The sequence below is a fragment of the Vombatus ursinus genome, unplaced genomic scaffold (assembly GCF_900497805.2).
Source record: "Vombatus ursinus unplaced genomic scaffold, bare-nosed wombat genome assembly UNPS02014807.1, whole genome shotgun sequence".
In the NCBI taxonomy this organism is placed as follows: domain Eukaryota; kingdom Metazoa; phylum Chordata; class Mammalia; order Diprotodontia; family Vombatidae; genus Vombatus; species Vombatus ursinus.
In genome coordinates, this window is record NW_020954585.1 from 21,852,063 (window position 1) to 21,858,998 (window position 6,936).

General features: G+C 43.0%; 1 protein-coding gene across 1 annotated transcript in view; it reads right to left on the bottom strand.

Annotated features, from left to right (window-relative positions):
- The window catches only part of LOC114051913 (tubulin polyglutamylase complex subunit 2-like), a 49,825-nt gene that overhangs the window by 1,672 nt on the left and 41,217 nt on the right, over positions 1 to 6,936 (bottom strand). The gene's annotated exons all lie outside the window — the stretch shown is intronic.

The window sequence follows — 6,936 nt, forward strand, 5'->3', positions numbered from 1 at the left end:
TATCCAAATAATATTTTGTACATGGCATGGGGGTGCTTCCTGGCCCAACTTCTTGATATGACATCTGTGTATAGAGTCTGCTTTCACCATGATTCACCAACCATTTGGAGCAAAACTGAGACTTCAGGTTTGTGTTACCCCAGAGTTTTCATAAGATCCTAGATTTAGAGTTGGCGGGGACTTCAGAGGTTATAGAATCCAATCACCCCATTTTATAGATGAGGAAACTGAGGCCTCATGAAGTTAAGTGACTGGCTCAGGTCTGTCAGCCTCAAGCATCTACTATGTGCCAGGCACTGTACTAAGTACTGGGGATACAGAGTAAGACAGAAGACCGTCCCTGCCCTCAAGAAGCTCACATTTTAATGGGGGAGATAACATACAAACAACTATGTACAAACAAGACACATACAGGCACAGAGGGAAAGGACTCATATCAAAGGGGATTGTGTATGTTATTTCCTCCTTAAGCCAAATCCTATGAGAATAAGATTCACTCATTCCCTCTCACCTTCCCCCATTTCCCCTCCACAGTATAAGCCTTTTCTTGTCTGTTTCATGTGAGATATTTTACCTCATTCTACTTCTCCCACCCCTTAATTTTATTTTCCAGATATCACCCCTTCATCCTCAACTCACCCTGTGCCCTTTATCTATCTATCTATCTACACAAACATATAATTTTTTCCCTCCCACTACCCTGATACTGACAAAGGACTCATGAGTTACAAATATCATCTTACCCTGCAGGAATGTAAACAGTTCAACCTTAATAAGTCTCTTATGATTTCTCTTTCCTGTTTACCTCCTCCATGTTTCACTTGAGTCTCATATTTGAAGGTCAAATTTTCTATTCAGCTCTGGTGTTTTCCACAGGAATGCTTGAAAGTCCTCTATTTCATTGAATGACCATTTTTTACCCTGAAGGATTATACTCAGTTTTGCTGGGTAGGTGATTCTAGGTTGTAGTCCTAATTCCTCTGCCCTCCGGAATATCATACTCCATGCCCTCCAGACCCTTAATGTAGAAGCTGCTAAATCTTGTGTTATCCTGATTGTGTTTCCACAATACTTGAATTGTTTCCTTCTGGCTGCTTGCAATATCTTCTCCTTGGCCTGGGAATTCTAGAATTCGGCTACAACATTCCTAGGAGTTTTCCTTTGGGGATCTCTTTCAGGAGGTGATTGGTGGATTCTTTCAATTTCTATTTTGCCCTCTGGTTCTAAAATATCAGGGCAGTTTTCCTTGATAATTTCTTGAAAGATGATGTCTAGGCTCTTTTTTTGATCATGGGTTTCAGATAGTCCAGCAATTTTTAAGTTCTCTCTCCTGGATCTATTTTCCATGTCAATTGTTTTTCCAATGAGATATTTCACATTCTCTTCTATTTTTTCATTCCTTTTGATTAGTGTTACAGTGCCTTGATTTCTCAAATTGTCCCTCTCTTCCAATTTCTCCATTCTAATTTTTAAGGAAGTATTTTGTTCAGTAAGCTTTTGGACTTCCTTTTCCATTTGGCTAAGTTTGCTTTTAAGGGCATTCTTCTCCTCACTGGCTTTTTGGACCTCTTTTGCCATTTGGGTTAGGCTATTTTTTAAGGTATTATTTTTTTCAGTATTTTTTTGGGTCTTCTTTAGCATCACTCTCAATTTTTCCTCTACTTCTCTTCCTTGCTTCTCAAAATCCTTTTTGAGCTCTTCCATGGCCTGGGACCAATTCATATTTTTCTTGGAGGCTTTGGATGGAGGAGCTTTGGCTTCGTTGTCTTCTTCTGGTTGTATGTTTTGATCTTCTTTGTCACCAAAGTAAGATAATATAGTCTGACTCTTTTTGCGCTGCTTGCTCATGATCCTAGCCAATTACTTGAGTTTAAGGTAGGAGTCTGTTTTCAGTGTGAAGAATGTACTGTCCCAAGCTTCAGGGGTTTTGTGCAGCAGTGTTCAGAGATACTTCTAGGGACCTGTAAATTTTCAGTTCTTCCAAGGTGGTAAGATTAAGGGCGAGGTGTTTACTCCTTTCCTGGCCTGTGCTCTGGTCTATGAGCACTCTTTTCTGTCTTGGAACTGTGAGGAGGGTTTCCTCTCCACAGCCACTACAAGCTCCACCATGCCAGCGCTCCTCCTCGCCCCAGGACCACCACCTAGAACTGTGACCCAGATCCAAGCACAGGCAAAGCAAGAGAATCCTGTACCAGCAGAGAGATCCCTGCAATCCCTCTCTGATCAGTCACTTGATTCCCTCTCAGTCTGTGGGCTGGAAGCTCAGGAGGCAGCCGTTGTCCCCCGCTGGGCTGGGAGACTGGAGCTGAGACCACCAGCCTCTCTCTCTCTCTGCTGACACAGACTTTTCCCACTGACTTTCCAAGTTGTCTTTGGCATTCATGGGTTGAGAAGTCTGGAAACTGCCACAGCTGCCTGCGATTCAGCCCTCTGAGGCCTGCTCCAGGGTTGCTGCGGCCTGCACACCCATGCTGAACTGCGCTCCTCTTCCTGTCCGACGTGATCTACCTTTCTGATCAACCATCCAGGCTGTCTTGGGCTGGAAATTTGTTTCGCTCTGTCTTTTTGTGGGTTTTGCTGCTTTAGAATTTGTTTAGAGCCATTTTTTGGAGGGGTTTGGGGGAGAGCTCAAGCAAGTCACTGCTTTTACTCTACCATCTTGGCTCCCCACCATGCCCCCCCCCCCAGGTGGGATTTTAGCTGGGACTTGAAGGAAGGTAGAGAAGCCAGGAGGTGGAGATAAGGAGGGAGAAAATTCAAGGCAAGAGGAAAAACCAGTAAAAAACACATGAAGTTGGAGATGGAGTGTCTTGTGTGAGAACAAGGAGGCCAGTGACACTGGAGCATAGGGTATATGGGAGTGAGTAAGTTTTAAGGACCTTCGCTGGGGGAGGAGCAGAGAAGGGGAGGGGCATATATGAGAGATTATGAAGATAAAATTGATAGGATTTGATCACTGATTGGATATGAAGGCAAGAGTGAAGAGTTAGGATGAAACCTAAGTTGTGAACACGGGTGATGGGGAAGATGCCCTCAGCAACAACAATGGGAAAATTGGGAAGAGGGGAGGGCTTGGGCAGGAGAGAGAATGAGTTCAGTCTTGGACATGTTGGGTTTAAGATATTTAAGTTATATCCAGTTTGAGCTATCCAATAGGCACTTAGAGATGTGAGTCTAGAGGTGAGGAGAGAAGTTAGGATTGGATAAGTAGATATGAGAATCATCCACACAGAAAGCATAATGGAATCCATGGGAGCTGATGAGATCACCAAACAAAATAGTACATAGGAGAGGGGCAAGGAAAGTGCCCTGTACCCCTCCACCAGGGGTGCTGGAACTATGCAGGGGGGCGGCAGTAGCCTGGGGTGCAATTAGGGGGCATTGAGTAAAAATTAAGGGGGTGGTGGAAACATAAGGAAAGAAGAGAAGAAAATTTTGAAAAAACATTTGTACATGTTTCATTTGTTATGTAACAGGATTAATGTCATAGTGATTACATTATTTTCCAAATAAACACACAATGCAAAGTTATAACCAATCAGGGGTCAAGTCTGCTGACAGGTCTTAACAAGCAAGTATTGGCAGGTGAGGGTGTTGCATATTATCAGGAAATCCAGTGTGCATCAGCAGGAATATGTGTGTGTAATGACTTGTTTATAATACGATACTATACAGTTACATGATGCAATATTGTGTCATCAAAATTTCAATGCAGGAACAAACCCACAATTTTACAATAAATTATTAAATTTAAGATGTATCATTTAAAAAAATATATTTTTAAATGATGCAAATTTTAAAAAACTGTTTAAAGGGTTAAGAAAAGTAGATTTTCAGGGGGAGGGGGTGGTGCTGAGTAATTTTTTTTTCTTGAAAAGGGGGTGGTAGGCCAAATAAGTTTGGAAATCTCTGACCTAGATGAAGATCCAGCAAAGGGTTCCAAGAGGCAATGGTCAGAGAAGTAAGAGGAGTACCAGAATCATTTCACAAAAACTTAGAGAAATGAGAGTATCAAGGTGAAGAGGGTGATTAACAGTGTCAAAGGCTACAAAAAGATTAAGAAGAATGAGGACTGAGAAAAGGCCATTAGGTTCTGTAATTAAGACATCATTGTAAGGGCAGCTTAGTGGCACAGTAGATAGAACACCGGCTCTGCAATCAGGAGGTCCTGAGTTTAGATCTGGCCTCAGACACTTACTGTGTGACCCTGGACAAGTCACTTAATCTTGATTGCCTCAAAAAGGAAAAAAAAATAGAGAGAGATCATTATTGAGAGCAGTTTCAGCTGAATAATGAGGTCAGAAGTCAGACTGTAGAGGGGAAAGGAAGTGGAGGCAACTGTTGTAGATGACTTTTTGTATTGTAGATGGAGTTTAGCCACAAAGGAGGAGAGACATGGAATGATAACTAGTAGGGAAGAATGGGTCAAGTGAGAATTTTATGAGGATGGGGGGAAACATGGGCACATTTGCTGGAAGCAGAGAAGCAAGCCATTAGAGATAGAAGATAATTGTGAGAATGGGGATGATAAATGTCTGAGACAAGATTCTGACTCAGGTGTTCCGTGGACTCTAGCCATTATACCATATTGCCTGTAGTTCATGCCTTAAAGTGGTAAGGGATGAAGAGTTGATGTGATCCCTATCCTATTCAGAAGGAACTGAGAAAATGAGGCTCAATCTGGGAAGAGGCTCCTGGAATTTGGCAACAATGTCTGGTTGTTTTCTGTCCCAGAGTAGCCCTTCAGCAGAGCAATGGCACCAGGAGATAAGGTCCTGTGAAATTTCTGGGCCTGGTTCCCAAGGATCAGCCAGCCTCCCTGAACCCTCCAGGAAGCCCTAGGTTAGAACTGCTTGTAAAAGACGGTTTTCCAGCTGCCTGGTCAATCCACTGCTGGGTTGGATCAAGCAGATCATTCGTCAGGACAGGCTCCTCTTCAGGCTGTTACTGGCAGATTCTACCATGGGCTCCCTTCACTGTACCTCTGGGGGTGGCTTTTATGACCTTTTGGAGACTTTCTGTCACTATGAAGTTAAAAACAAAACATTCACAGAATACCTGCATATTCTCTGAAGGGGGCAGGGCTCTTCTATCATTCACCATCATGTGGTTCCAGATGCAGGCTCCCCCAACCTCCACATGTTCGGGTCCCAGGAAGAAATGATGGCACATTTCTAAGGACTGGTTTGCTATGACCAATCCCTCATTTTACACATATTCAGAAATGCCTCTATTATGCGGCAGAATAGGGAGAGTGTCATCACAGAGACACAAAGTGTTCTGGGGATGCCAAAGGGGGAGAGATCACATTTGGTCAAGGCTTTGGGGGTGAGATTTATAGGAAAAAGAGGCCTTGAATGGCAGAGAGGACTTTTAATAGGGAAATATGGAACAGGTCCAGAGCATTCCAGAGTGAGGAACGTTTAGAAGTGAAAAAGTGTAGGGTCTGTTGATAGGTGTGCAAAAGGAAGGAAGTAAGCATTTATTATACAAGTGCCTATGTGCCAGGTACTGTGCTAAGCACTTTTACAAATATTAACTAATCTGATCCCCACAACAACCCTGGGAGGCAGGTTGTTATCCTCATTTTACAGCTGAGGAAACTGAGGAAAAGAGGTTAAGTGATTTGCCCAGGATCACACAGTAAATGTCTGAGACCAGAATTAAATTCAGGTCTTCCTGACTCCAATTCTATCTACTATGTCACCTACTTGCCACTTACAAATCAATTCAGGGAAATGACACATTCACAGAGAAATAAAATACAAGATAATACACATGCATATTAGAAAGGTTTTAAAAAGTTCTACTGCACTGAAATGGGAAAGGTTATTAGAGAAGCAGCTTGGTCTAATCTAGTGGGTAGACTCGGAATCAAGAAGACCTGAGTTCAAATTCTGGCCTCAGACATTACTAGCTGTGTGACTTTGGGCAAGTCACTTAACTTCTGTTTGTCTCAGTTTCGTTGTTTGTAAAGTGAGGGGTTGGATGCTATGCAAGCCAACTCTGAATCTATGATCCCATGAGGAAAGGGGGCAAGCAGTCCAGGGGAGGCTTCCCAGAGGCAGCGCCTGATTATGAAATCAACTCAGCCCCTAGCACAATGTCTTATATTTGGTAAGTAATTAATAGATGTTTGTTTATTGAGCAATGTTTACACAGTCAACATGATGTGTGAACGAGGTCACCTCGGGAACTCTGGGTTCACAGAAACTGGATATGATCTTGGAGGCAGACAAACCTCAAGAGCGGTCTTTCTTTCTCTTACCCATTTCTTCCACATGTTGTAAATTCCAGGATCATCTCCAAAATAAAGTTCATAGTTGTAGCTTGTGTTTAAGTTTTCTCCAAGGAATCTCTTCGCCTCCTAAATGTACAGCACAAATACTGGCTATGGGACTGCCTTGATTTCATTTCACTGAAAATGAATACGATGGCTCTGCTTTCCAACCAGGGCACTGTACAGGAACCATATCCAAAATCCTCTTCTTTCTCCATCATAAAATTCTCTCTCTCTTGCTCTCTCTCTCCTTCCTCTCTCTCTCTTCTCTCTCTCTCCCCACTTCCTCTCTCTCTCTCCTTCCCTCTCTCTCTCCCTCCTCTCTTTCTCTCTCTCCTCTCTCCTTCCTCTCTTTTTTCTCTCTCCCTCCTTCCTCTCTACTCTCCCTTTTTCTCTCTCCTTCCTCTCTCTCTCTTTTCTCTCTCCCTTCTTCCTCTCTCTCTCTTCTCTCTCTCTCTCCCTCCTTTCTCTTCTCTCTCTCTCTCTCTCTTTCCCCTCACCTGGGGGTCTGGTTCCTCACCTCCCAAACTCAGAAACTCAGGTTATCTAAGAGCCAATTCCCAGAAAATCTCTCTTCCATCGATAGAAGGCCAGATAGATGCTCACTACCTATCTATCTATCTATCTATCTATCTATCTATCTATCTATCTATCTA